The sequence below is a fragment of the Schistocerca nitens genome, unplaced genomic scaffold, assembly GCF_023898315.1.
Source record: "Schistocerca nitens isolate TAMUIC-IGC-003100 unplaced genomic scaffold, iqSchNite1.1 HiC_scaffold_13, whole genome shotgun sequence".
Classification (NCBI taxonomy): Eukaryota; Metazoa; Arthropoda; class Insecta; order Orthoptera; family Acrididae; genus Schistocerca; species Schistocerca nitens.
In genome coordinates, this window is record NW_026045567.1 from 36,654 (window position 1) to 63,399 (window position 26,746).

At 50.4% G+C, this 26,746-nt stretch overlaps 27 non-coding genes across 27 annotated transcripts; 14 read left to right on the forward strand and 13 right to left on the reverse strand.

Annotated features, from left to right (window-relative positions):
* Positions 1-258: 258 nt before the first annotated feature.
* On the forward strand, positions 259-342 carry Trnal-uaa (transfer RNA leucine (anticodon UAA)). Its single transcript has one exon. It is a non-coding gene; the product is annotated as a tRNA-Leu (tRNA).
* Positions 343-1,467: 1,125 nt separating this feature from the next.
* Trnag-ccc (transfer RNA glycine (anticodon CCC)) lies at positions 1,468-1,539 on the reverse strand. The gene has a single exon. It is a non-coding gene; the product is annotated as a tRNA-Gly (tRNA).
* A 683-nt stretch (positions 1,540-2,222) lies between these two features.
* On the forward strand, positions 2,223-2,306 carry Trnal-uaa (transfer RNA leucine (anticodon UAA)). The gene has a single exon. It is a non-coding gene; the product is annotated as a tRNA-Leu (tRNA).
* Positions 2,307-3,431: 1,125 nt separating this feature from the next.
* Trnag-ccc (transfer RNA glycine (anticodon CCC)) lies at positions 3,432-3,503 on the reverse strand. The gene has a single exon. It is a non-coding gene; the product is annotated as a tRNA-Gly (tRNA).
* Positions 3,504-4,186: 683 nt separating this feature from the next.
* Positions 4,187-4,270, forward strand: Trnal-uaa (transfer RNA leucine (anticodon UAA)). The gene has a single exon. It is a non-coding gene; the product is annotated as a tRNA-Leu (tRNA).
* A 1,125-nt stretch (positions 4,271-5,395) lies between these two features.
* Trnag-ccc (transfer RNA glycine (anticodon CCC)) lies at positions 5,396-5,467 on the reverse strand. The gene has a single exon. It is a non-coding gene; the product is annotated as a tRNA-Gly (tRNA).
* Positions 5,468-6,150: 683 nt separating this feature from the next.
* On the forward strand, positions 6,151-6,234 carry Trnal-uaa (transfer RNA leucine (anticodon UAA)). The gene has a single exon. It is a non-coding gene; the product is annotated as a tRNA-Leu (tRNA).
* A 1,125-nt stretch (positions 6,235-7,359) lies between these two features.
* Positions 7,360-7,431, reverse strand: Trnag-ccc (transfer RNA glycine (anticodon CCC)). Its single transcript has one exon. It is a non-coding gene; the product is annotated as a tRNA-Gly (tRNA).
* Positions 7,432-8,114: 683 nt separating this feature from the next.
* On the forward strand, positions 8,115-8,198 carry Trnal-uaa (transfer RNA leucine (anticodon UAA)). Its single transcript has one exon. It is a non-coding gene; the product is annotated as a tRNA-Leu (tRNA).
* Positions 8,199-9,323: 1,125 nt separating this feature from the next.
* On the reverse strand, positions 9,324-9,395 carry Trnag-ccc (transfer RNA glycine (anticodon CCC)). The gene has a single exon. It is a non-coding gene; the product is annotated as a tRNA-Gly (tRNA).
* Positions 9,396-10,078: 683 nt separating this feature from the next.
* On the forward strand, positions 10,079-10,162 carry Trnal-uaa (transfer RNA leucine (anticodon UAA)). The gene has a single exon. It is a non-coding gene; the product is annotated as a tRNA-Leu (tRNA).
* A 1,125-nt stretch (positions 10,163-11,287) lies between these two features.
* On the reverse strand, positions 11,288-11,359 carry Trnag-ccc (transfer RNA glycine (anticodon CCC)). Its single transcript has one exon. It is a non-coding gene; the product is annotated as a tRNA-Gly (tRNA).
* Positions 11,360-12,042: 683 nt separating this feature from the next.
* Positions 12,043-12,126, forward strand: Trnal-uaa (transfer RNA leucine (anticodon UAA)). The gene has a single exon. It is a non-coding gene; the product is annotated as a tRNA-Leu (tRNA).
* A 1,125-nt stretch (positions 12,127-13,251) lies between these two features.
* Trnag-ccc (transfer RNA glycine (anticodon CCC)) lies at positions 13,252-13,323 on the reverse strand. The gene has a single exon. It is a non-coding gene; the product is annotated as a tRNA-Gly (tRNA).
* Positions 13,324-14,006: 683 nt separating this feature from the next.
* Trnal-uaa (transfer RNA leucine (anticodon UAA)) lies at positions 14,007-14,090 on the forward strand. Its single transcript has one exon. It is a non-coding gene; the product is annotated as a tRNA-Leu (tRNA).
* A 1,125-nt stretch (positions 14,091-15,215) lies between these two features.
* Positions 15,216-15,287, reverse strand: Trnag-ccc (transfer RNA glycine (anticodon CCC)). The gene has a single exon. It is a non-coding gene; the product is annotated as a tRNA-Gly (tRNA).
* Positions 15,288-15,970: 683 nt separating this feature from the next.
* Positions 15,971-16,054, forward strand: Trnal-uaa (transfer RNA leucine (anticodon UAA)). The gene has a single exon. It is a non-coding gene; the product is annotated as a tRNA-Leu (tRNA).
* Positions 16,055-17,179: 1,125 nt separating this feature from the next.
* Positions 17,180-17,251, reverse strand: Trnag-ccc (transfer RNA glycine (anticodon CCC)). The gene has a single exon. It is a non-coding gene; the product is annotated as a tRNA-Gly (tRNA).
* Positions 17,252-17,934: 683 nt separating this feature from the next.
* On the forward strand, positions 17,935-18,018 carry Trnal-uaa (transfer RNA leucine (anticodon UAA)). The gene has a single exon. It is a non-coding gene; the product is annotated as a tRNA-Leu (tRNA).
* A 1,125-nt stretch (positions 18,019-19,143) lies between these two features.
* On the reverse strand, positions 19,144-19,215 carry Trnag-ccc (transfer RNA glycine (anticodon CCC)). Its single transcript has one exon. It is a non-coding gene; the product is annotated as a tRNA-Gly (tRNA).
* A 683-nt stretch (positions 19,216-19,898) lies between these two features.
* Positions 19,899-19,982, forward strand: Trnal-uaa (transfer RNA leucine (anticodon UAA)). The gene has a single exon. It is a non-coding gene; the product is annotated as a tRNA-Leu (tRNA).
* A 1,125-nt stretch (positions 19,983-21,107) lies between these two features.
* On the reverse strand, positions 21,108-21,179 carry Trnag-ccc (transfer RNA glycine (anticodon CCC)). The gene has a single exon. It is a non-coding gene; the product is annotated as a tRNA-Gly (tRNA).
* A 683-nt stretch (positions 21,180-21,862) lies between these two features.
* Positions 21,863-21,946, forward strand: Trnal-uaa (transfer RNA leucine (anticodon UAA)). Its single transcript has one exon. It is a non-coding gene; the product is annotated as a tRNA-Leu (tRNA).
* Positions 21,947-23,071: 1,125 nt separating this feature from the next.
* Trnag-ccc (transfer RNA glycine (anticodon CCC)) lies at positions 23,072-23,143 on the reverse strand. Its single transcript has one exon. It is a non-coding gene; the product is annotated as a tRNA-Gly (tRNA).
* A 683-nt stretch (positions 23,144-23,826) lies between these two features.
* On the forward strand, positions 23,827-23,910 carry Trnal-uaa (transfer RNA leucine (anticodon UAA)). The gene has a single exon. It is a non-coding gene; the product is annotated as a tRNA-Leu (tRNA).
* Positions 23,911-25,035: 1,125 nt separating this feature from the next.
* Positions 25,036-25,107, reverse strand: Trnag-ccc (transfer RNA glycine (anticodon CCC)). The gene has a single exon. It is a non-coding gene; the product is annotated as a tRNA-Gly (tRNA).
* Positions 25,108-25,790: 683 nt separating this feature from the next.
* Positions 25,791-25,874, forward strand: Trnal-uaa (transfer RNA leucine (anticodon UAA)). Its single transcript has one exon. It is a non-coding gene; the product is annotated as a tRNA-Leu (tRNA).
* The last annotated feature ends 872 nt before the right edge of the window (positions 25,875-26,746 follow it).

Genomic DNA, 26,746 nt, shown 5'->3' on the forward strand with positions numbered 1-26,746 from the left:
CGACAATGTAAAAATTGATAGTTGGAGTTCAGCTCGTTCCACTTAAGACAGAAGGCGACGGAAAACAACGGTGTCAGGCGCCATATTTAAGCTCTGGCTCCCGAAAGTGAGGGTGGGGTGCAACCTCACATCTGACAACTCGTCTAAAATACTCTAAAAAAACGTATTTCCTTCACACAAGAAAAAACAAGCACATTTCGCAGTAAGGCTCTGGAGATGTTGCTAGGAACGACAGCAGCAGGTCGTTTGCGCTCACAAGTCAGATTGGCCGAGCGGTCTAAGGCGCCAGATTTAAGCTCTGGTTCCCGAACGGGAGCGTGGGTTCGAACCCCACATCTGACAATGAATTTTAAATATTCCTTAACTGGCCATTTCCTTCGTGCGGGAAAGCAAGTCAATTACGCGCAAACAGGTTCGAGAGATATTATTAGAGACGGCAGTGGTTACGGAGCTTGCCCTGCAAGTCTGATTGCCCGGCGGTCAGAAGGAATGGAAAGCTGTTGGGAGACATGGCTTTCAGCCAGGCGGCCCGGATTCGATTCCCGGTAGCCGAACATTCTGTCGTTTGCTGAGTCTTGGCTATTCTCACGGCGTTTACGTTTTCTTTGTGTTGTGCTTTTTGGGTCCAACGTCAAGAAAGCAAAAGTCAACGAAAACAGATACGTGTTTAAATGACTGGCAGGGCAGTAACGAAGGTGGATGAGCCGGTGGACCGGGTACTGGACTGCTGACGTGGCCCCATTGCATAGGTCGTCAGCTGAGTAGGTTAGAGCGTCGTGGTGTGAACACAAAGGCCATGTATTCGATCGCAGCAAGTGCCATTTAATTTTTCTCTCGTAAAAGACAGTGCTTCCTCCAGCGAGACACTGCCAGGTAAATACCAAGTGATATGCACAAGAAGCAAGATGTCTGCACGTTTGCTGGCGTTGTGGCTAGCGGCCGTAGCACGCTGAGTGCAGCGGTTCTCGGCTGTTCATTGGAGTTAAGAACCGTTGTGTGTGGTTAGTAGTTGGGTGGGTGACCAGCTGGGAGCTCGACCTGCGTTTGGCTTCTTTCCTTTTGCCTTTTTACTTCGGTTTCGTTGCTGCTTAGCGTTAATGATGCTGTTCAGCACGCTGACGCCACTCTTGCCTCTCGGTACACTAAGGCGCGAATCTGTGGCCACAATAAAATGAAAGGTTCTGTCGTGTGTTTGTCGTTTTTTGGTCTCTCACAGTCGTTTCTCGCGCCTGCCCTCTACATATATGCCCGTTTCCAAGCGTCAGCTTTCGCGTCAGCCGAGCAAAGTCGAGACAAGTCGACACATGGAGACACACGATGCTGTGAAACGAAATCCGGCGACTAGCGCACTGGCTACACGGAGTGAGACGTGGGGCGAAGGAAAACTATTCGTAGCGCGACAGTTCTCAGGTTCGAGGATCGCGTTACGTTACGTGGAATATCCCTAGAAGAAAAATTTACGTTTCGTGCGGTGGCCGGGAGTCGAACCCGGATCAACTGCTTGGGAAGCAACCATGCTGACCGTTACACCACCACCGCCTTGCGCTGCGTTTCACTCACGCCGCGATGTGTCGGCTACCCTCCTGCCACCAGAGGCCGAAGGCGATGACGCTGTAGGCGCTCTACGCCAGGGCGGAGGTGAGCACATCTGAACGCAGTGTGTAGGTGCTGCTAGGGCGATGTAGCGTAACTAGAAGCAGAACTGACATCCATTGAAAAAACTGCCCTTTAATTTACAGCAGCGTGATCAAAGAAATATGTAATGTGACGTACTTACTGACGATCCAGAGACGATTGAGCATATGTGTGCCAGTACAGAAGTAGAAAGCGCGTACGTATCACAGTGTTAAGTTGGTTAGTTTGATTCTCGCCTGGAGCATATCATTAGCTTCCCCTGAGGGTGAAATGCACAGCGTAGCCGTTGCTAGGGAACGGCCTTTTCTTGTCATTCGTTGTTTTCTCTGCGACAATGTAAAAATTGATAGTTGGAGTTCAGCTCGTTCCACTTAAGACAGAAGGCGACGGAAAACAACGGTGTCAGGCGCCATATTTAAGCTCTGGCTCCCGAAAGTGAGGGTGGGGTGCAACCTCACATCTGACAACTCGTCTAAAATACTCTAAAAAAACGTATTTCCTTCACACAAGAAAAAACAAGCACATTTCGCAGTAAGGCTCTGGAGATGTTGCTAGGAACGACAGCAGCAGGTCGTTTGCGCTCACAAGTCAGATTGGCCGAGCGGTCTAAGGCGCCAGATTTAAGCTCTGGTTCCCGAACGGGAGCGTGGGTTCGAACCCCACATCTGACAATGAATTTTAAATATTCCTTAACTGGCCATTTCCTTCGTGCGGGAAAGCAAGTCAATTACGCGCAAACAGGTTCGAGAGATATTATTAGAGACGGCAGTGGTTACGGAGCTTGCCCTGCAAGTCTGATTGCCCGGCGGTCAGAAGGAATGGAAAGCTGTTGGGAGACATGGCTTTCAGCCAGGCGGCCCGGATTCGATTCCCGGTAGCCGAACATTCTTTCGTTTGCTGAGTCTTGGCTATTCTCACGGCGTTTACGTTTTCTTTGTGTTGTGCTTTTTGGGTCCAACGTCAAGAAAGCAAAAGTCAACGAAAACAGATACGTGTTTAAATGACTGGCAGGGCAGTAACGAAGGTGGATGAGCCGGTGGACCGGGTACTGGACTGCTGACGTGGCCCCATTGCATAGGTCGTCAGCTGAGTAGGTTAGAGCGTCGTGGTGTGAACACAAAGGCCATGTATTCGATCGCAGCAAGTGCCATTTAATTTTTCTCTCGTAAAAGACAGTGCTTCCTCCAGCGAGACACTGCCAGGTAAATACCAAGTGATATGCACAAGAAGCAAGATGTCTGCACGTTTGCTGGCGTTGTGGCTAGCGGCCGTAGCACGCTGAGTGCAGCGGTTCTCGGCTGTTCATTGGAGTTAAGAACCGTTGTGTGTGGTTAGTAGTTGGGTGGGTGACCAGCTGGGAGCTCGACCTGCGTTTGGCTTCTTTCCTTTTGCCTTTTTACTTCGGTTTCGTTGCTGCTTAGCGTTAATGATGCTGTTCAGCACGCTGACGCCACTCTTGCCTCTCGGTACACTAAGGCGCGAATCTGTGGCCACAATAAAATGAAAGGTTCTGTCGTGTGTTTGTCGTTTTTTGGTCTCTCACAGTCGTTTCTCGCGCCTGCCCTCTACATATATGCCCGTTTCCAAGCGTCAGCTTTCGCGTCAGCCGAGCAAAGTCGAGACAAGTCGACACATGGAGACACACGATGCTGTGAAACGAAATCCGGCGACTAGCGCACTGGCTACACGGAGTGAGACGTGGGGCGAAGGAAAACTATTCGTAGCGCGACAGTTCTCAGGTTCGAGGATCGCGTTACGTTACGTGGAATATCCCTAGAAGAAAAATTTACGTTTCGTGCGGTGGCCGGGAGTCGAACCCGGATCAACTGCTTGGGAAGCAACCATGCTGACCGTTACACCACCACCGCCTTGCGCTGCGTTTCACTCACGCCGCGATGTGTCGGCTACCCTCCTGCCACCAGAGGCCGAAGGCGATGACGCTGTAGGCGCTCTACGCCAGGGCGGAGGTGAGCACATCTGAACGCAGTGTGTAGGTGCTGCTAGGGCGATGTAGCGTAACTAGAAGCAGAACTGACATCCATTGAAAAAACTGCCCTTTAATTTACAGCAGCGTGATCAAAGAAATATGTAATGTGACGTACTTACTGACGATCCAGAGACGATTGAGCATATGTGTGCCAGTACAGAAGTAGAAAGCGCGTACATATCACAGTGTTAAGTTGGTTAGTTTGATTCTCGCCTGGAGCATATCATTAGCTTCCCCTGAGGGTGAAATGCACAGCGTAGCCGTTGCTAGGGAACGGCCTTTTCTTGTCATTCGTTGTTTTCTCTGCGACAATGTAAAAATTGATAGTTGGAGTTCAGCTCGTTCCACTTAAGACAGAAGGCGACGGAAAACAACGGTGTCAGGCGCCATATTTAAGCTCTGGCTCCCGAAAGTGAGGGTGGGGTGCAACCTCACATCTGACAACTCGTCTAAAATACTCTAAAAAAACGTATTTCCTTCACACAAGAAAAAACAAGCACATTTCGCAGTAAGGCTCTGGAGATGTTGCTAGGAACGACAGCAGCAGGTCGTTTGCGCTCACAAGTCAGATTGGCCGAGCGGTCTAAGGCGCCAGATTTAAGCTCTGGTTCCCGAACGGGAGCGTGGGTTCGAACCCCACATCTGACAATGAATTTTAAATATTCCTTAACTGGCCATTTCCTTCGTGCGGGAAAGCAAGTCAATTACGCGCAAACAGGTTCGAGAGATATTATTAGAGACGGCAGTGGTTACGGAGCTTGCCCTGCAAGTCTGATTGCCCGGCGGTCAGAAGGAATGGAAAGCTGTTGGGAGACATGGCTTTCAGCCAGGCGGCCCGGATTCGATTCCCGGTAGCCGAACATTCTTTCGTTTGCTGAGTCTTGGCTATTCTCACGGCGTTTACGTTTTCTTTGTGTTGTGCTTTTTGGGTCCAACGTCAAGAAAGCAAAAGTCAACGAAAACAGATACGTGTTTAAATGACTGGCAGGGCAGTAACGAAGGTGGATGAGCCGGTGGACCGGGTACTGGACTGCTGACGTGGCCCCATTGCATAGGTCGTCAGCTGAGTAGGTTAGAGCGTCGTGGTGTGAACACAAAGGCCATGTATTCGATCGCAGCAAGTGCCATTTAATTTTTCTCTCGTAAAAGACAGTGCTTCCTCCAGCGAGACACTGCCAGGTAAATACCAAGTGATATGCACAAGAAGCAAGATGTCTGCACGTTTGCTGGCGTTGTGGCTAGCGGCCGTAGCACGCTGAGTGCAGCGCTTCTCGGCTGTTCATTGGAGTTAAGAACCGTTGTGTGTGGTTAGTAGTTGGGTGGGTGACCAGCTGGGAGCTCGACCTGCGTTTGGCTTCTTTCCTTTTGCCTTTTTACTTCGGTTTCGTTGCTGCTTAGCGTTAATGATGCTGTTCAGCACGCTGACGCCACTCTTGCCTCTCGGTACACTAAGGCGCGAATCTGTGGCCACAATAAAATGAAAGGTTCTGTCGTGTGTTTGTCGTTTTTTGGTCTCTCACAGTCGTTTCTCGCGCCTGCCCTCTACATATATGCCCGTTTCCAAGCGTCAGCTTTCGCGTCAGCCGAGCAAAGTCGAGACAAGTCGACACATGGAGACACACGATGCTGTGAAACGAAATCCGGCGACTAGCGCACTGGCTACACGGAGTGAGACGTGGGGCGAAGGAAAACTATTCGTAGCGCGACAGTTCTCAGGTTCGAGGATCGCGTTACGTTACGTGGAATATCCCTAGAAGAAAAATTTACGTTTCGTGCGGTGGCCGGGAGTCGAACCCGGATCAACTGCTTGGGAAGCAACCATGCTGACCGTTACACCACCACCGCCTTGCGCTGCGTTTCACTCACGCCGCGATGTGTCGCCTACCCTCCTGCCACCAGAGGCCGAAGGCGATGACGCTGTAGGCGCTCTACGCCAGGGCGGAGGTGAGCACATCTGAACGCAGTGTGTAGGTGCTGCTAGGGCGATGTAGCGTAACTAGAAGCAGAACTGACATCCATTGAAAAAACTGCCCTTTAATTTACAGCAGCGTGATCAAAGAAATATGTAATGTGACGTACTTACTGACGATCCAGAGACGATTGAGCATATGTGTGCCAGTACAGAAGTAGAAAGCGCGTACGTATCACAGTGTTAAGTTGGTTAGTTTGATTCTCGCCTGGAGCATATCATTAGCTTCCCCTGAGGGTGAAATGCACAGCGTAGCCGTTGCTAGGGAACGGCCTTTTCTTGTCATTCGTTGTTTTCTCTGCGACAATGTAAAAATTGATAGTTGGAGTTCAGCTCGTTCCACTTAAGACAGAAGGCGACGGAAAACAACGGTGTCAGGCGCCATATTTAAGCTCTGGCTCCCGAAAGTGAGGGTGGGGTGCAACCTCACATCTGACAACTCGTCTAAAATACTCTAAAAAAACGTATTTCCTTCACACAAGAAAAAACAAGCACATTTCGCAGTAAGGCTCTGGAGATGTTGCTAGGAACGACAGCAGCAGGTCGTTTGCGCTCACAAGTCAGATTGGCCGAGCGGTCTAAGGCGCCAGATTTAAGCTCTGGTTCCCGAACGGGAGCGTGGGTTCGAACCCCACATCTGACAATGAATTTTAAATATTCCTTAACTGGCCATTTCCTTCGTGCGGGAAAGCAAGTCAATTACGCGCAAACAGGTTCGAGAGATATTATTAGAGACGGCAGTGGTTACGGAGCTTGCCCTGCAAGTCTGATTGCCCGGCGGTCAGAAGGAATGGAAAGCTGTTGGGAGACATGGCTTTCAGCCAGGCGGCCCGGATTCGATTCCCGGTAGCCGAACATTCTTTCGTTTGCTGAGTCTTGGCTATTCTCACGGCGTTTACGTTTTCTTTGTGTTGTGCTTTTTGGGTCCAACGTCAAGAAAGCAAAAGTCAACGAAAACAGATACGTGTTTAAATGACTGGCAGGGCAGTAACGAAGGTGGATGAGCCGGTGGACCGGGTACTGGACTGCTGACGTGGCCCCATTGCATAGGTCGTCAGCTGAGTAGGTTAGAGCGTCGTGGTGTGAACACAAAGGCCATGTATTCGATCGCAGCAAGTGCCATTTAATTTTTCTCTCGTAAAAGACAGTGCTTCCTCCAGCGAGACACTGCCAGGTAAATACCAAGTGATATGCACAAGAAGCAAGATGTCTGCACGTTTGGTGGCGTTGTGGCTAGCGGCCGTAGCACGCTGAGTGCAGCGCTTCTCGGCTGTTCATTGGAGTTAAGAACCGTTGTGTGTGGTTAGTAGTTGGGTGGGTGACCAGCTGGGAGCTCGACCTGCGTTTGGCTTCTTTCCTTTTGCCTTTTTACTTCGGTTTCGTTGCTGCTTAGCGTTAATGATGCTGTTCAGCACGCTGACGCCACTCTTGCCTCTCGGTACACTAAGGCGCGAATCTGTGGCCACAATAAAATGAAAGGTTCTGTCGTGTGTTTGTCGTTTTTTGGTCTCTCACAGTCGTTTCTCGCGCCTGCCCTCTACATATATGCCCGTTTCCAAGCGTCAGCTTTCGCGTCAGCCGAGCAAAGTCGAGACAAGTCGACACATGGAGACACACGATGCTGTGAAACGAAATCCGGCGACTAGCGCACTGGCTACACGGAGTGAGACGTGGGGCGAAGGAAAACTATTCGTAGCGCGACAGTTCTCAGGTTCGAGGATCGCGTTACGTTACGTGGAATATCCCTAGAAGAAAAATTTACGTTTCGTGCGGTGGCCGGGAGTCGAACCCGGATCAACTGCTTGGGAAGCAACCATGCTGACCGTTACACCACCACCGCCTTGCGCTGCGTTTCACTCACGCCGCGATGTGTCGGCTACCCTCCTGCCACCAGAGGCCGAAGGCGATGACGCTGTAGGCGCTCTACGCCAGGGCGGAGGTGAGCACATCTGAACGCAGTGTGTAGGTGCTGCTAGGGCGATGTAGCGTAACTAGAAGCAGAACTGACATCCATTGAAAAAACTGCCCTTTAATTTACAGCAGCGTGATCAAAGAAATATGTAATGTGACGTACTTACTGACGATCCAGAGACGATTGAGCATATGTGTGCCAGTACAGAAGTAGAAAGCGCGTACGTATCACAGTGTTAAGTTGGTTAGTTTGATTCTCGCCTGGAGCATATCATTAGCTTCCCCTGAGGGTGAAATGCACAGCGTAGCCGTTGCTAGGGAACGGCCTTTTCTTGTCATTCGTTGTTTTCTCTGCGACAATGTAAAAATTGATAGTTGGAGTTCAGCTCGTTCCACTTAAGACAGAAGGCGACGGAAAACAACGGTGTCAGGCGCCATATTTAAGCTCTGGCTCCCGAAAGTGAGGGTGGGGTGCAACCTCACATCTGACAACTCGTCTAAAATACTCTAAAAAAACGTATTTCCTTCACACAAGAAAAAACAAGCACATTTCGCAGTAAGGCTCTGGAGATGTTGCTAGGAACGACAGCAGCAGGTCGTTTGCGCTCACAAGTCAGATTGGCCGAGCGGTCTAAGGCGCCAGATTTAAGCTCTGGTTCCCGAACGGGAGCGTGGGTTCGAACCCCACATCTGACAATGAATTTTAAATATTCCTTAACTGGCCATTTCCTTCGTGCGGGAAAGCAAGTCAATTACGCGCAAACAGGTTCGAGAGATATTATTAGAGACGGCAGTGGTTACGGAGCTTGCCCTGCAAGTCTGATTGCCCGGCGGTCAGAAGGAATGGAAAGCTGTTGGGAGACATGGCTTTCAGCCAGGCGGCCCGGATTCGATTCCCGGTAGCCGAACATTCTTTCGTTTGCTGAGTCTTGGCTATTCTCACGGCGTTTACGTTTTCTTTGTGTTGTGCTTTTTGGGTCCAACGTCAAGAAAGCAAAAGTCAACGAAAACAGATACGTGTTTAAATGACTGGCAGGGCAGTAACGAAGGTGGATGAGCCGGTGGACCGGGTACTGGACTGCTGACGTGGCCCCATTGCATAGGTCGTCAGCTGAGTAGGTTAGAGCGTCGTGGTGTGAACACAAAGGCCATGTATTCGATCGCAGCAAGTGCCATTTAATTTTTCTCTCGTAAAAGACAGTGCTTCCTCCAGCGAGACACTGCCAGGTAAATACCAAGTGATATGCACAAGAAGCAAGATGTCTGCACGTTTGGTGGCGTTGTGGCTAGCGGCCGTAGCACGCTGAGTGCAGCGCTTCTCGGCTGTTCATTGGAGTTAAGAACCGTTGTGTGTGGTTAGTAGTTGGGTGGGTGACCAGCTGGGAGCTCGACCTGCGTTTGGCTTCTTTCCTTTTGCCTTTTTACTTCGGTTTCGTTGCTGCTTAGCGTTAATGATGCTGTTCAGCACGCTGACGCCACTCTTGCCTCTCGGTACACTAAGGCGCGAATCTGTGGCCACAATAAAATGAAAGGTTCTGTCGTGTGTTTGTCGTTTTTTGGTCTCTCACAGTCGTTTCTCGCGCCTGCCCTCTACATATATGCCCGTTTCCAAGCGTCAGCTTTCGCGTCAGCCGAGCAAAGTCGAGACAAGTCGACACATGGAGACACACGATGCTGTGAAACGAAATCCGGCGACTAGCGCACTGGCTACACGGAGTGAGACGTGGGGCGAAGGAAAACTATTCGTAGCGCGACAGTTCTCAGGTTCGAGGATCGCGTTACGTTACGTGGAATATCCCTAGAAGAAAAATTTACGTTTCGTGCGGTGGCCGGGAGTCGAACCCGGATCAACTGCTTGGGAAGCAACCATGCTGACCGTTACACCACCACCGCCTTGCGCTGCGTTTCACTCACGCCGCGATGTGTCGGCTACCCTCCTGCCACCAGAGGCCGAAGGCGATGACGCTGTAGGCGCTCTACGCCAGGGCGGAGGTGAGCACATCTGAACGCAGTGTGTAGGTGCTGCTAGGGCGATGTAGCGTAACTAGAAGCAGAACTGACATCCATTGAAAAAACTGCCCTTTAATTTACAGCAGCGTGATCAAAGAAATATGTAATGTGACGTACTTACTGACGATCCAGAGACGATTGAGCATATGTGTGCCAGTACAGAAGTAGAAAGCGCGTACGTATCACAGTGTTAAGTTGGTTAGTTTGATTCTCGCCTGGAGCATATCATTAGCTTCCCCTGAGGGTGAAATGCACAGCGTAGCCGTTGCTAGGGAACGGCCTTTTCTTGTCATTCGTTGTTTTCTCTGCGACAATGTAAAAATTGATAGTTGGAGTTCAGCTCGTTCCACTTAAGACAGAAGGCGACGGAAAACAACGGTGTCAGGCGCCATATTTAAGCTCTGGCTCCCGAAAGTGAGGGTGGGGTGCAACCTCACATCTGACAACTCGTCTAAAATACTCTAAAAAAACGTATTTCCTTCACACAAGAAAAAACAAGCACATTTCGCAGTAAGGCTCTGGAGATGTTGCTAGGAACGACAGCAGCAGGTCGTTTGCGCTCACAAGTCAGATTGGCCGAGCGGTCTAAGGCGCCAGATTTAAGCTCTGGTTCCCGAACGGGAGCGTGGGTTCGAACCCCACATCTGACAATGAATTTTAAATATTCCTTAACTGGCCATTTCCTTCGTGCGGGAAAGCAAGTCAATTACGCGCAAACAGGTTCGAGAGATATTATTAGAGACGGCAGTGGTTACGGAGCTTGCCCTGCAAGTCTGATTGCCCGGCGGTCAGAAGGAATGGAAAGCTGTTGGGAGACATGGCTTTCAGCCAGGCGGCCCGGATTCGATTCCCGGTAGCCGAACATTCTTTCGTTTGCTGAGTCTTGGCTATTCTCACGGCGTTTACGTTTTCTTTGTGTTGTGCTTTTTGGGTCCAACGTCAAGAAAGCAAAAGTCAACGAAAACAGATACGTGTTTAAATGACTGGCAGGGCAGTAACGAAGGTGGATGAGCCGGTGGACCGGGTACTGGACTGCTGACGTGGCCCCATTGCATAGGTCGTCAGCTGAGTAGGTTAGAGCGTCGTGGTGTGAACACAAAGGCCATGTATTCGATCGCAGCAAGTGCCATTTAATTTTTCTCTCGTAAAAGACAGTGCTTCCTCCAGCGAGACACTGCCAGGTAAATACCAAGTGATATGCACAAGAAGCAAGATGTCTGCACGTTTGGTGGCGTTGTGGCTAGCGGCCGTAGCACGCTGAGTGCAGCGCTTCTCGGCTGTTCATTGGAGTTAAGAACCGTTGTGTGTGGTTAGTAGTTGGGTGGGTGACCAGCTGGGAGCTCGACCTGCGTTTGGCTTCTTTCCTTTTGCCTTTTTACTTCGGTTTCGTTGCTGCTTAGCGTTAATGATGCTGTTCAGCACGCTGACGCCACTCTTGCCTCTCGGTACACTAAGGCGCGAATCTGTGGCCACAATAAAATGAAAGGTTCTGTCGTGTGTTTGTCGTTTTTTGGTCTCTCACAGTCGTTTCTCGCGCCTGCCCTCTACATATATGCCCGTTTCCAAGCGTCAGCTTTCGCGTCAGCCGAGCAAAGTCGAGACAAGTCGACACATGGAGACACACGATGCTGTGAAACGAAATCCGGCGACTAGCGCACTGGCTACACGGAGTGAGACGTGGGGCGAAGGAAAACTATTCGTAGCGCGACAGTTCTCAGGTTCGAGGATCGCGTTACGTTACGTGGAATATCCCTAGAAGAAAAATTTACGTTTCGTGCGGTGGCCGGGAGTCGAACCCGGATCAACTGCTTGGGAAGCAACCATGCTGACCGTTACACCACCACCGCCTTGCGCTGCGTTTCACTCACGCCGCGATGTGTCGGCTACCCTCCTGCCACCAGAGGCCGAAGGCGATGACGCTGTAGGCGCTCTACGCCAGGGCGGAGGTGAGCACATCTGAACGCAGTGTGTAGGTGCTGCTAGGGCGATGTAGCGTAACTAGAAGCAGAACTGACATCCATTGAAAAAACTGCCCTTTAATTTACAGCAGCGTGATCAAAGAAATATGTAATGTGACGTACTTACTGACGATCCAGAGACGATTGAGCATATGTGTGCCAGTACAGAAGTAGAAAGCGCGTACGTATCACAGTGTTAAGTTGGTTAGTTTGATTCTCGCCTGGAGCATATCATTAGCTTCCCCTGAGGGTGAAATGCACAGCGTAGCCGTTGCTAGGGAACGGCCTTTTCTTGTCATTCGTTGTTTTCTCTGCGACAATGTAAAAATTGATAGTTGGAGTTCAGCTCGTTCCACTTAAGACAGAAGGCGACGGAAAACAACGGTGTCAGGCGCCATATTTAAGCTCTGGCTCCCGAAAGTGAGGGTGGGGTGCAACCTCACATCTGACAACTCGTCTAAAATACTCTAAAAAAACGTATTTCCTTCACACAAGAAAAAACAAGCACATTTCGCAGTAAGGCTCTGGAGATGTTGCTAGGAACGACAGCAGCAGGTCGTTTGCGCTCACAAGTCAGATTGGCCGAGCGGTCTAAGGCGCCAGATTTAAGCTCTGGTTCCCGAACGGGAGCGTGGGTTCGAACCCCACATCTGACAATGAATTTTAAATATTCCTTAACTGGCCATTTCCTTCGTGCGGGAAAGCAAGTCAATTACGCGCAAACAGGTTCGAGAGATATTATTAGAGACGGCAGTGGTTACGGAGCTTGCCCTGCAAGTCTGATTGCCCGGCGGTCAGAAGGAATGGAAAGCTGTTGGGAGACATGGCTTTCAGCCAGGCGGCCCGGATTCGATTCCCGGTAGCCGAACATTCTGTCGTTTGCTGAGTCTTGGCTATTCTCACGGCGTTTACGTTTTCTTTGTGTTGTGCTTTTTGGGTCCAACGTCAAGAAAGCAAAAGTCAACGAAAACAGATACGTGTTTAAATGACTGGCAGGGCAGTAACGAAGGTGGATGAGCCGGTGGACCGGGTACTGGACTGCTGACGTGGCCCCATTGCATAGGTCGTCAGCTGAGTAGGTTAGAGCGTCGTGGTGTGAACACAAAGGCCATGTATTCGATCGCAGCAAGTGCCATTTAATTTTTCTCTCGTAAAAGACAGTGCTTCCTCCAGCGAGACACTGCCAGGTAAATACCAAGTGATATGCACAAGAAGCAAGATGTCTGCACGTTTGCTGGCGTTGTGGCTAGCGGCCGTAGCACGCTGAGTGCAGCGGTTCTCGGCTGTTCATTGGAGTTAAGAACCGTTGTGTGTGGTTAGTAGTTGGGTGGGTGACCAGCTGGGAGCTCGACCTGCGTTTGGCTTCTTTCCTTTTGCCTTTTTACTTCGGTTTCGTTGCTGCTTAGCGTTAATGATGCTGTTCAGCACGCTGACGCCACTCTTGCCTCTCGGTACACTAAGGCGCGAATCTGTGGCCACAATAAAATGAAAGGTTCTGTCGTGTGTTTGTCGTTTTTTGGTCTCTCACAGTCGTTTCTCGCGCCTGCCCTCTACATATATGCCCGTTTCCAAGCGTCAGCTTTCGCGTCAGCCGAGCAAAGTCGAGACAAGTCGACACATGGAGACACACGATGCTGTGAAACGAAATCCGGCGACTAGCGCACTGGCTACACGGAGTGAGACGTGGGGCGAAGGAAAACTATTCGTAGCGCGACAGTTCTCAGGTTCGAGGATCGCGTTACGTTACGTGGAATATCCCTAGAAGAAAAATTTACGTTTCGTGCGGTGGCCGGGAGTCGAACCCGGATCAACTGCTTGGGAAGCAACCATGCTGACCGTTACACCACCACCGCCTTGCGCTGCGTTTCACTCACGCCGCGATGTGTCGGCTACCCTCCTGCCACCAGAGGCCGAAGGCGATGACGCTGTAGGCGCTCTACGCCAGGGCGGAGGTGAGCACATCTGAACGCAGTGTGTAGGTGCTGCTAGGGCGATGTAGCGTAACTAGAAGCAGAACTGACATCCATTGAAAAAACTGCCCTTTAATTTACAGCAGCGTGATCAAAGAAATATGTAATGTGACGTACTTACTGACGATCCAGAGACGATTGAGCATATGTGTGCCAGTACAGAAGTAGAAAGCGCGTACGTATCACAGTGTTAAGTTGGTTAGTTTGATTCTCGCCTGGAGCATATCATTAGCTTCCCCTGAGGGTGAAATGCACAGCGTAGCCGTTGCTAGGGAACGGCCTTTTCTTGTCATTCGTTGTTTTCTCTGCGACAATGTAAAAATTGATAGTTGGAGTTCAGCTCGTTCCACTTAAGACAGAAGGCGACGGAAAACAACGGTGTCAGGCGCCATATTTAAGCTCTGGCTCCCGAAAGTGAGGGTGGGGTGCAACCTCACATCTGACAACTCGTCTAAAATACTCTAAAAAAACGTATTTCCTTCACACAAGAAAAAACAAGCACATTTCGCAGTAAGGCTCTGGAGATGTTGCTAGGAACGACAGCAGCAGGTCGTTTGCGCTCACAAGTCAGATTGGCCGAGCGGTCTAAGGCGCCAGATTTAAGCTCTGGTTCCCGAACGGGAGCGTGGGTTCGAACCCCACATCTGACAATGAATTTTAAATATTCCTTAACTGGCCATTTCCTTCGTGCGGGAAAGCAAGTCAATTACGCGCAAACAGGTTCGAGAGATATTATTAGAGACGGCAGTGGTTACGGAGCTTGCCCTGCAAGTCTGATTGCCCGGCGGTCAGAAGGAATGGAAAGCTGTTGGGAGACATGGCTTTCAGCCAGGCGGCCCGGATTCGATTCCCGGTAGCCGAACATTCTTTCGTTTGCTGAGTCTTGGCTATTCTCACGGCGTTTACGTTTTCTTTGTGTTGTGCTTTTTGGGTCCAACGTCAAGAAAGCAAAAGTCAACGAAAACAGATACGTGTTTAAATGACTGGCAGGGCAGTAACGAAGGTGGATGAGCCGGTGGACCGGGTACTGGACTGCTGACGTGGCCCCATTGCATAGGTCGTCAGCTGAGTAGGTTAGAGCGTCGTGGTGTGAACACAAAGGCCATGTATTCGATCGCAGCAAGTGCCATTTAATTTTTCTCTCGTAAAAGACAGTGCTTCCTCCAGCGAGACACTGCCAGGTAAATACCAAGTGATATGCACAAGAAGCAAGATGTCTGCACGTTTGCTGGCGTTGTGGCTAGCGGCCGTAGCACGCTGAGTGCAGCGCTTCTCGGCTGTTCATTGGAGTTAAGAACCGTTGTGTGTGGTTAGTAGTTGGGTGGGTGACCAGCTGGGAGCTCGACCTGCGTTTGGCTTCTTTCCTTTTGCCTTTTTACTTCGGTTTCGTTGCTGCTTAGCGTTAATGATGCTGTTCAGCACGCTGACGCCACTCTTGCCTCTCGGTACACTAAGGCGCGAATCTGTGGCCACAATAAAATGAAAGGTTCTGTCGTGTGTTTGTCGTTTTTTGGTCTCTCACAGTCGTTTCTCGCGCCTGCCCTCTACATATATGCCCGTTTCCAAGCGTCAGCTTTCGCGTCAGCCGAGCAAAGTCGAGACAAGTCGACACATGGAGACACACGATGCTGTGAAACGAAATCCGGCGACTAGCGCACTGGCTACACGGAGTGAGACGTGGGGCGAAGGAAAACTATTCGTAGCGCGACAGTTCTCAGGTTCGAGGATCGCGTTACGTTACGTGGAATATCCCTAGAAGAAAAATTTACGTTTCGTGCGGTGGCCGGGAGTCGAACCCGGATCAACTGCTTGGGAAGCAACCATGCTGACCGTTACACCACCACCGCCTTGCGCTGCGTTTCACTCACGCCGCGATGTGTCGGCTACCCTCCTGCCACCAGAGGCCGAAGGCGATGACGCTGTAGGCGCTCTACGCCAGGGCGGAGGTGAGCACATCTGAACGCAGTGTGTAGGTGCTGCTAGGGCGATGTAGCGTAACTAGAAGCAGAACTGACATCCATTGAAAAAACTGCCCTTTAATTTACAGCAGCGTGATCAAAGAAATATGTAATGTGACGTACTTACTGACGATCCAGAGACGATTGAGCATATGTGTGCCAGTACAGAAGTAGAAAGCGCGTACGTATCACAGTGTTAAGTTGGTTAGTTTGATTCTCGCCTGGAGCATATCATTAGCTTCCCCTGAGGGTGAAATGCACAGCGTAGCCGTTGCTAGGGAACGGCCTTTTCTTGTCATTCGTTGTTTTCTCTGCGACAATGTAAAAATTGATAGTTGGAGTTCAGCTCGTTCCACTTAAGACAGAAGGCGACGGAAAACAACGGTGTCAGGCGCCATATTTAAGCTCTGGCTCCCGAAAGTGAGGGTGGGGTGCAACCTCACATCTGACAACTCGTCTAAAATACTCTAAAAAAACGTATTTCCTTCACACAAGAAAAAACAAGCACATTTCGCAGTAAGGCTCTGGAGATGTTGCTAGGAACGACAGCAGCAGGTCGTTTGCGCTCACAAGTCAGATTGGCCGAGCGGTCTAAGGCGCCAGATTTAAGCTCTGGTTCCCGAACGGGAGCGTGGGTTCGAACCCCACATCTGACAATGAATTTTAAATATTCCTTAACTGGCCATTTCCTTCGTGCGGGAAAGCAAGTCAATTACGCGCAAACAGGTTCGAGAGATATTATTAGAGACGGCAGTGGTTACGGAGCTTGCCCTGCAAGTCTGATTGCCCGGCGGTCAGAAGGAATGGAAAGCTGTTGGGAGACATGGCTTTCAGCCAGGCGGCCCGGATTCGATTCCCGGTAGCCGAACATTCTTTCGTTTGCTGAGTCTTGGCTATTCTCACGGCGTTTACGTTTTCTTTGTGTTGTGCTTTTTGGGTCCAACGTCAAGAAAGCAAAAGTCAACGAAAACAGATACGTGTTTAAATGACTGGCAGGGCAGTAACGAAGGTGGATGAGCCGGTGGACCGGGTACTGGACTGCTGACGTGGCCCCATTGCATAGGTCGTCAGCTGAGTAGGTTAGAGCGTCGTGGTGTGAACACAAAGGCCATGTATTCGATCGCAGCAAGTGCCATTTAATTTTTCTCTCGTAAAAGACAGTGCTTCCTCCAGCGAGACACTGCCAGGTAAATACCAAGTGATATGCACAAGAAGCAAGATGTCTGCACGTTTGGTGGCGTTGTGGCTAGCGGCCGTAGCACGCTGAGTGCAGCGCTTCTCGGCTGTTCATTGGAGTTAAGAACCGTTGTGTGTGGTTAGTAGTTGGGTGGGTGACCAGCTGGGAGCTCGACCTGCGTTTGGCTTCTTTCCTTTTGCCTTTTTACTTCGGTTTCGTTGCTGCTTAGCGTTAATGATGCTGTTCAGCACGCTGACGCCACTCTTGCCTCTCGGTACACTAAGGCGCGAATCTGTGGCCACAATAAAATGAAAGGTTCTGTCGTGTGTTTGTCGTTTTTTGGTCTCTCACAGTCGTTTCTCGCGCCTGCCCTCTACATATATGCCCGTTTCCAAGCGTCAGCTTTCGCGTCAGCCGAGCAAAGTCGAGACAAGTCGACACATGGAGACACACGATGCTGTGAAACGAAATCCGGCGACTAGCGCACTGGCTACACGGAGTGAGACGTGGGGCGAAGGAAAACTATTCGTAGCGCGACAGTTCTCAGGTTCGAGGATCGCGTTACGTTACGTGGAATATCCCTAGAAGAAAAATTTACGTTTCGTGCGGTGGCCGGGAGTCGAACCCGGATCAACTGCTTGGGAAGCAACCATGCTGACCGTTACACCACCACCGCCTTGCGCTGCGTTTCACTCACGCCGCGATGTGTCGGCTACCCTCCTGCCACCAGAGGCCGAAGGCGATGACGCTGTAGGCGCTCTACGCCAGGGCGGAGGTGAGCACATCTGAACGCAGTGTGTAGGTGCTGCTAGGGCGATGTAGCGTAACTAGAAGCAGAACTGACATCCATTGAAAAAACTGCCCTTTAATTTACAGCAGCGTGATCAAAGAAATATGTAATGTGACGTACTTACTGACGATCCAGAGACGATTGAGCATATGTGTGCCAGTACAGAAGTAGAAAGCGCGTACGTATCACAGTGTTAAGTTGGTTAGTTTGATTCTCGCCTGGAGCATATCATTAGCTTCCCCTGAGGGTGAAATGCACAGCGTAGCCGTTGCTAGGGAACGGCCTTTTCTTGTCATTCGTTGTTTTCTCTGCGACAATGTAAAAATTGATAGTTGGAGTTCAGCTCGTTCCACTTAAGACAGAAGGCGACGGAAAACAACGGTGTCAGGCGCCATATTTAAGCTCTGGCTCCCGAAAGTGAGGGTGGGGTGCAACCTCACATCTGACAACTCGTCTAAAATACTCTAAAAAAACGTATTTCCTTCACACAAGAAAAAACAAGCACATTTCGCAGTAAGGCTCTGGAGATGTTGCTAGGAACGACAGCAGCAGGTCGTTTGCGCTCACAAGTCAGATTGGCCGAGCGGTCTAAGGCGCCAGATTTAAGCTCTGGTTCCCGAACGGGAGCGTGGGTTCGAACCCCACATCTGACAATGAATTTTAAATATTCCTTAACTGGCCATTTCCTTCGTGCGGGAAAGCAAGTCAATTACGCGCAAACAGGTTCGAGAGATATTATTAGAGACGGCAGTGGTTACGGAGCTTGCCCTGCAAGTCTGATTGCCCGGCGGTCAGAAGGAATGGAAAGCTGTTGGGAGACATGGCTTTCAGCCAGGCGGCCCGGATTCGATTCCCGGTAGCCGAACATTCTTTCGTTTGCTGAGTCTTGGCTATTCTCACGGCGTTTACGTTTTCTTTGTGTTGTGCTTTTTGGGTCCAACGTCAAGAAAGCAAAAGTCAACGAAAACAGATACGTGTTTAAATGACTGGCAGGGCAGTAACGAAGGTGGATGAGCCGGTGGACCGGGTACTGGACTGCTGACGTGGCCCCATTGCATAGGTCGTCAGCTGAGTAGGTTAGAGCGTCGTGGTGTGAACACAAAGGCCATGTATTCGATCGCAGCAAGTGCCATTTAATTTTTCTCTCGTAAAAGACAGTGCTTCCTCCAGCGAGACACTGCCAGGTAAATACCAAGTGATATGCACAAGAAGCAAGATGTCTGCACGTTTGCTGGCGTTGTGGCTAGCGGCCGTAGCACGCTGAGTGCAGCGCTTCTCGGCTGTTCATTGGAGTTAAGAACCGTTGTGTGTGGTTAGTAGTTGGGTGGGTGACCAGCTGGGAGCTCGACCTGCGTTTGGCTTCTTTCCTTTTGCCTTTTTACTTCGGTTTCGTTGCTGCTTAGCGTTAATGATGCTGTTCAGCACGCTGACGCCACTCTTGCCTCTCGGTACACTAAGGCGCGAATCTGTGGCCACAATAAAATGAAAGGTTCTGTCGTGTGTTTGTCGTTTTTTGGTCTCTCACAGTCGTTTCTCGCGCCTGCCCTCTACATATATGCCCGTTTCCAAGCGTCAGCTTTCGCGTCAGCCGAGCAAAGTCGAGACAAGTCGACACATGGAGACACACGATGCTGTGAAACGAAATCCGGCGACTAGCGCACTGGCTACACGGAGTGAGACGTGGGGCGAAGGAAAACTATTCGTAGCGCGACAGTTCTCAGGTTCGAGGATCGCGTTACGTTACGTGGAATATCCCTAGAAGAAAAATTTACGTTTCGTGCGGTGGCCGGGAGTCGAACCCGGATCAACTGCTTGGGAAGCAACCATGCTGACCGTTACACCACCACCGCCTTGCGCTGCGTTTCACTCACGCCGCGATGTGTCGGCTACCCTCCTGCCACCAGAGGCCGAAGGCGATGACGCTGTAGGCGCTCTACGCCAGGGCGGAGGTGAGCACATCTGAACGCAGTGTGTAGGTGCTGCTAGGGCGATGTAGCGTAACTAGAAGCAGAACTGACATCCATTGAAAAAACTGCCCTTTAATTTACAGCAGCGTGATCAAAGAAATATGTAATGTGACGTACTTACTGACGATCCAGAGACGATTGAGCATATGTGTGCCAGTACAGAAGTAGAAAGCGCGTACGTATCACAGTGTTAAGTTGGTTAGTTTGATTCTCGCCTGGAGCATATCATTAGCTTCCCCTGAGGGTGAAATGCACAGCGTAGCCGTTGCTAGGGAACGGCCTTTTCTTGTCATTCGTTGTTTTCTCTGCGACAATGTAAAAATTGATAGTTGGAGTTCAGCTCGTTCCACTTAAGACAGAAGGCGACGGAAAACAACGGTGTCAGGCGCCATATTTAAGCTCTGGCTCCCGAAAGTGAGGGTGGGGTGCAACCTCACATCTGACAACTCGTCTAAAATACTCTAAAAAAACGTATTTCCTTCACACAAGAAAAAACAAGCACATTTCGCAGTAAGGCTCTGGAGATGTTGCTAGGAACGACAGCAGCAGGTCGTTTGCGCTCACAAGTCAGATTGGCCGAGCGGTCTAAGGCGCCAGATTTAAGCTCTGGTTCCCGAACGGGAGCGTGGGTTCGAACCCCACATCTGACAATGAATTTTAAATATTCCTTAACTGGCCATTTCCTTCGTGCGGGAAAGCAAGTCAATTACGCGCAAACAGGTTCGAGAGATATTATTAGAGACGGCAGTGGTTACGGAGCTTGCCCTGCAAGTCTGATTGCCCGGCGGTCAGAAGGAATGGAAAGCTGTTGGGAGACATGGCTTTCAGCCAGGCGGCCCGGATTCGATTCCCGGTAGCCGAACATTCTTTCGTTTGCTGAGTCTTGGCTATTCTCACGGCGTTTACGTTTTCTTTGTGTTGTGCTTTTTGGGTCCAACGTCAAGAAAGCAAAAGTCAACGAAAACAGATACGTGTTTAAATGACTGGCAGGGCAGTAACGAAGGTGGATGAGCCGGTGGACCGGGTACTGGACTGCTGACGTGGCCCCATTGCATAGGTCGTCAGCTGAGTAGGTTAGAGCGTCGTGGTGTGAACACAAAGGCCATGTATTCGATCGCAGCAAGTGCCATTTAATTTTTCTCTCGTAAAAGACAGTGCTTCCTCCAGCGAGACACTGCCAGGTAAATACCAAGTGATATGCACAAGAAGCAAGATGTCTGCACGTTTGGTGGCGTTGTGGCTAGCGGCCGTAGCACGCTGAGTGCAGCGCTTCTCGGCTGTTCATTGGAGTTAAGAACCGTTGTGTGTGGTTAGTAGTTGGGTGGGTGACCAGCTGGGAGCTCGACCTGCGTTTGGCTTCTTTCCTTTTGCCTTTTTACTTCGGTTTCGTTGCTGCTTAGCGTTAATGATGCTGTTCAGCACGCTGACGCCACTCTTGCCTCTCGGTACACTAAGGCGCGAATCTGTGGCCACAATAAAATGAAAGGTTCTGTCGTGTGTTTGTCGTTTTTTGGTCTCTCACAGTCGTTTCTCGCGCCTGCCCTCTACATATATGCCCGTTTCCAAGCGTCAGCTTTCGCGTCAGCCGAGCAAAGTCGAGACAAGTCGACACATGGAGACACACGATGCTGTGAAACGAAATCCGGCGACTAGCGCACTGGCTACACGGAGTGAGACGTGGGGCGAAGGAAAACTATTCGTAGCGCGACAGTTCTCAGGTTCGAGGATCGCGTTACGTTACGTGGAATATCCCTAGAAGAAAAATTTACGTTTCGTGCGGTGGCCGGGAGTCGAACCCGGATCAACTGCTTGGGAAGCAACCATGCTGACCGTTACACCACCACCGCCTTGCGCTGCGTTTCACTCACGCCGCGATGTGTCGGCTACCCTCCTGCCACCAGAGGCCGAAGGCGATGACGCTGTAGGCGCTCTACGCCAGGGCGGAGGTGAGCACATCTGAACGCAGTGTGTAGGTGCTGCTAGGGCGATGTAGCGTAACTAGAAGCAGAACTGACATCCATTGAAAAAACTGCCCTTTAATTTACAGCAGCGTGATCAAAGAAATATGTAATGTGACGTACTTACTGACGATCCAGAGACGATTGAGCATATGTGTGCCAGTACAGAAGTAGAAAGCGCGTACGTATCACAGTGTTAAGTTGGTTAGTTTGATTCTCGCCTGGAGCATATCATTAGCTTCCCCTGAGGGTGAAATGCACAGCGTAGCCGTTGCTAGGGAACGGCCTTTTCTTGTCATTCGTTGTTTTCTCTGCGACAATGTAAAAATTGATAGTTGGAGTTCAGCTCGTTCCACTTAAGACAGAAGGCGACGGAAAACAACGGTGTCAGGCGCCATATTTAAGCTCTGGCTCCCGAAAGTGAGGGTGGGGTGCAACCTCACATCTGACAACTCGTCTAAAATACTCTAAAAAAACGTATTTCCTTCACACAAGAAAAAACAAGCACATTTCGCAGTAAGGCTCTGGAGATGTTGCTAGGAACGACAGCAGCAGGTCGTTTGCGCTCACAAGTCAGATTGGCCGAGCGGTCTAAGGCGCCAGATTTAAGCTCTGGTTCCCGAACGGGAGCGTGGGTTCGAACCCCACATCTGACAATGAATTTTAAATATTCCTTAACTGGCCATTTCCTTCGTGCGGGAAAGCAAGTCAATTACGCGCAAACAGGTTCGAGAGATATTATTAGAGACGGCAGTGGTTACGGAGCTTGCCCTGCAAGTCTGATTGCCCGGCGGTCAGAAGGAATGGAAAGCTGTTGGGAGACATGGCTTTCAGCCAGGCGGCCCGGATTCGATTCCCGGTAGCCGAACATTCTTTCGTTTGCTGAGTCTTGGCTATTCTCACGGCGTTTACGTTTTCTTTGTGTTGTGCTTTTTGGGTCCAACGTCAAGAAAGCAAAAGTCAACGAAAACAGATACGTGTTTAAATGACTGGCAGGGCAGTAACGAAGGTGGATGAGCCGGTGGACCGGGTACTGGACTGCTGACGTGGCCCCATTGCATAGGTCGTCAGCTGAGTAGGTTAGAGCGTCGTGGTGTGAACACAAAGGCCATGTATTCGATCGCAGCAAGTGCCATTTAATTTTTCTCTCGTAAAAGACAGTGCTTCCTCCAGCGAGACACTGCCAGGTAAATACCAAGTGATATGCACAAGAAGCAAGATGTCTGCACGTTTGCTGGCGTTGTGGCTAGCGGCCGTAGCACGCTGAGTGCAGCGGTTCTCGGCTGTTCATTGGAGTTAAGAACCGTTGTGTGTGGTTAGTAGTTGGGTGGGTGACCAGCTGGGAGCTCGACCTGCGTTTGGCTTCTTTCCTTTTGCCTTTTTACTTCGGTTTCGTTGCTGCTTAGCGTTAATGATGCTGTTCAGCACGCTGACGCCACTCTTGCCTCTCGGTACACTAAGGCGCGAATCTGTGGCCACAATAAAATGAAAGGTTCTGTCGTGTGTTTGTCGTTTTTTGGTCTCTCACAGTCGTTTCTCGCGCCTGCCCTCTACATATATGCCCGTTTCCAAGCGTCAGCTTTCGCGTCAGCCGAGCAAAGTCGAGACAAGTCGACACATGGAGACACACGATGCTGTGAAACGAAATCCGGCGACTAGCGCACTGGCTACACGGAGTGAGACGTGGGGCGAAGGAAAACTATTCGTAGCGCGACAGTTCTCAGGTTCGAGGATCGCGTTACGTTACGTGGAATATCCCTAGAAGAAAAATTTACGTTTCGTGCGGTGGCCGGGAGTCGAACCCGGATCAACTGCTTGGGAAGCAACCATGCTGACCGTTACACCACCACCGCCTTGCGCTGCGTTTCACTCACGCCGCGATGTGTCGGCTACCCTCCTGCCACCAGAGGCCGAAGGCGATGACGCTGTAGGCGCTCTACGCCAGGGCGGAGGTGAGCACATCTGAACGCAGTGTGTAGGTGCTGCTAGGGCGATGTAGCGTAACTAGAAGCAGAACTGACATCCATTGAAAAAACTGCCCTTTAATTTACAGCAGCGTGATCAAAGAAATATGTAATGTGACGTACTTACTGACGATCCAGAGACGATTGAGCATATGTGTGCCAGTACAGAAGTAGAAAGCGCGTACGTATCACAGTGTTAAGTTGGTTAGTTTGATTCTCGCCTGGAGCATATCATTAGCTTCCCCTGAGGGTGAAATGCACAGCGTAGCCGTTGCTAGGGAACGGCCTTTTCTTGTCATTCGTTGTTTTCTCTGCGACAATGTAAAAATTGATAGTTGGAGTTCTGCTCGTTCCACTTAAGACAGAAGGCGACGGAAAACAACGGTGTCAGGCGCCATATTTAAGCTCTGGCTCCCGAAAGTGAGGGTGGGGTGCAACCTCACATCTGACAACTCGTCTAAAATACTCTAAAAAAACGTATTTCCTTCACACAAGAAAAAACAAGCACATTTCGCAGTAAGGCTCTGGAGATGTTGCTAGGAACGACAGCAGCAGGTCGTTTGCGCTCACAAGTCAGATTGGCCGAGCGGTCTAAGGCGCCAGATTTAAGCTCTGGTTCCCGAACGGGAGCGTGGGTTCGAACCCCACATCTGACAATGAATTTTAAATATTCCTTAACTGGCCATTTCCTTCGTGCGGGAAAGCAAGTCAATTACGCGCAAACAGGTTCGAGAGATATTATTAGAGACGGCAGTGGTTACGGAGCTTGCCCTGCAAGTCTGATTGCCCGGCGGTCAGAAGGAATGGAAAGCTGTTGGGAGACATGGCTTTCAGCCAGGCGGCCCGGATTCGATTCCCGGTAGCCGAACATTCTTTCGTTTGCTGAGTCTTGGCTATTCTCACGGCGTTTACGTTTTCTTTGTGTTGTGCTTTTTGGGTCCAACGTCAAGAAAGCAAAAGTCAACGAAAACAGATACGTGTTTAAATGACTGGCAGGGCAGTAACGAAGGTGGATGAGCCGGTGGACCGGGTACTGGACTGCTGACGTGGCCCCATTGCATAGGTCGTCAGCTGAGTAGGTTAGAGCGTCGTGGTGTGAACACAAAGGCCATGTATTCGATCGCAGCAAGTGCCATTTAATTTTTCTCTCGTAAAAGACAGTGCTTCCTCCAGCGAGACACTGCCAGGTAAATACCAAGTGATATGCACAAGAAGCAAGATGTCTGCACGTTTGCTGGCGTTGTGGCTAGCGGCCGTAGCACGCTGAGTGCAGCGGTTCTCGGCTGTTCATTGGAGTTAAGAACCGTTGTGTGTGGTTAGTAGTTGGGTGGGTGACCAGCTGGGAGCTCGACCTGCGTTTGGCTTCTTTCCTTTTGCCTTTTTACTTCGGTTTCGTTGCTGCTTAGCGTTAATGATGCTGTTCAGCACGCTGACGCCACTCTTGCCTCTCGGTACACTAAGGCGCGAATCTGTGGCCACAATAAAATGAAAGGTTCTGTCGTGTGTTTGTCGTTTTTTGGTCTCTCACAGTCGTTTCTCGCGCCTGCCCTCTACATATATGCCCGTTTCCAAGCGTCAGCTTTCGCGTCAGCCGAGCAAAGTCGAGACAAGTCGACACATGGAGACACACGATGCTGTGAAACGAAATCCGGCGACTAGCGCACTGGCTACACGGAGTGAGACGTGGGGCGAAGGAAAACTATTCGTAGCGCGACAGTTCTCAGGTTCGAGGATCGCGTTACGTTACGTGGAATATCCCTAGAAGAAAAATTTACGTTTCGTGCGGTGGCCGGGAGTCGAACCCGGATCAACTGCTTGGGAAGCAACCATGCTGACCGTTACACCACCACCGCCTTGCGCTGCGTTTCACTCACGCCGCGATGTGTCGGCTACCCTCCTGCCACCAGAGGCCGAAGGCGATGACGCTGTAGGCGCTCTACGCCAGGGCGGAGGTGAGCACATCTGAACGCAGTGTGTAGGTGCTGCTAGGGCGATGTAGCGTAACTAGAAGCAGAACTGACATCCATTGAAAAAACTGCCCTTTAATTTACAGCAGCGTGATCAAAGAAATATGTAATGTGACGTACTTACTGACGATCCAGAGACGATTGAGCATATGTGTGCCAGTACAGAAGTAGAAAGCGCGTACGTATCACAGTGTTAAGTTGGTTAGTTTGATTCTCGCCTGGAGCATATCATTAGCTTCCCCTGAGGGTGAAATGCACAGCGTAGCCGTTGCTAGGGAACGGCCTTTTCTTGTCATTCGTTGTTTTCTCTGCGACAATGTAAAAATTGATAGTTGGAGTTCTGCTCGTTCCACTTAAGACAGAAGGCGACGGAAAACAACGGTGTCAGGCGCCATATTTAAGCTCTGGCTCCCGAAAGTGAGGGTGGGGTGCAACCTCACATCTGACAACTCGTCTAAAATACTCTAAAAAAACGTATTTCCTTCACACAAGAAAAAACAAGCACATTTCGCAGTAAGGCTCTGGAGATGTTGCTAGGAACGACAGCAGCAGGTCGTTTGCGCTCACAAGTCAGATTGGCCGAGCGGTCTAAGGCGCCAGATTTAAGCTCTGGTTCCCGAACGGGAGCGTGGGTTCGAACCCCACATCTGACAATGAATTTTAAATATTCCTTAACTGGCCATTTCCTTCGTGCGGGAAAGCAAGTCAATTACGCGCAAACAGGTTCGAGAGATATTATTAGAGACGGCAGTGGTTACGGAGCTTGCCCTGCAAGTCTGATTGCCCGGCGGTCAGAAGGAATGGAAAGCTGTTGGGAGACATGGCTTTCAGCCAGGCGGCCCGGATTCGATTCCCGGTAGCCGAACATTCTTTCGTTTGCTGAGTCTTGGCTATTCTCACGGCGTTTACGTTTTCTTTGTGTTGTGCTTTTTGGGTCCAACGTCAAGAAAGCAAAAGTCAACGAAAACAGATACGTGTTTAAATGACTGGCAGGGCAGTAACGAAGGTGGATGAGCCGGTGGACCGGGTACTGGACTGCTGACGTGGCCCCATTGCATAGGTCGTCAGCTGAGTAGGTTAGAGCGTCGTGGTGTGAACACAAAGGCCATGTATTCGATCGCAGCAAGTGCCATTTAATTTTTCTCTCGTAAAAGACAGTGCTTCCTCCAGCGAGACACTGCCAGGTAAATACCAAGTGATATGCACAAGAAGCAAGATGTCTGCACGTTTGGTGGCGTTGTGGCTAGCGGCCGTAGCACGCTGAGTGCAGCGGTTCTCGGCTGTTCATTGGAGTTAAGAACCGTTGTGTGTGGTTAGTAGTTGGGTGGGTGACCAGCTGGGAGCTCGACCTGCGTTTGGCTTCTTTCCTTTTGCCTTTTTACTTCGGTTTCGTTGCTGCTTAGCGTTAATGATGCTGTTCAGCACGCTGACGCCACTCTTGCCTCTCGGTACACTAAGGCGCGAATCTGTGGCCACAATAAAATGAAAGGTTCTGTCGTGTGTTTGTCGTTTTTTGGTCTCTCAC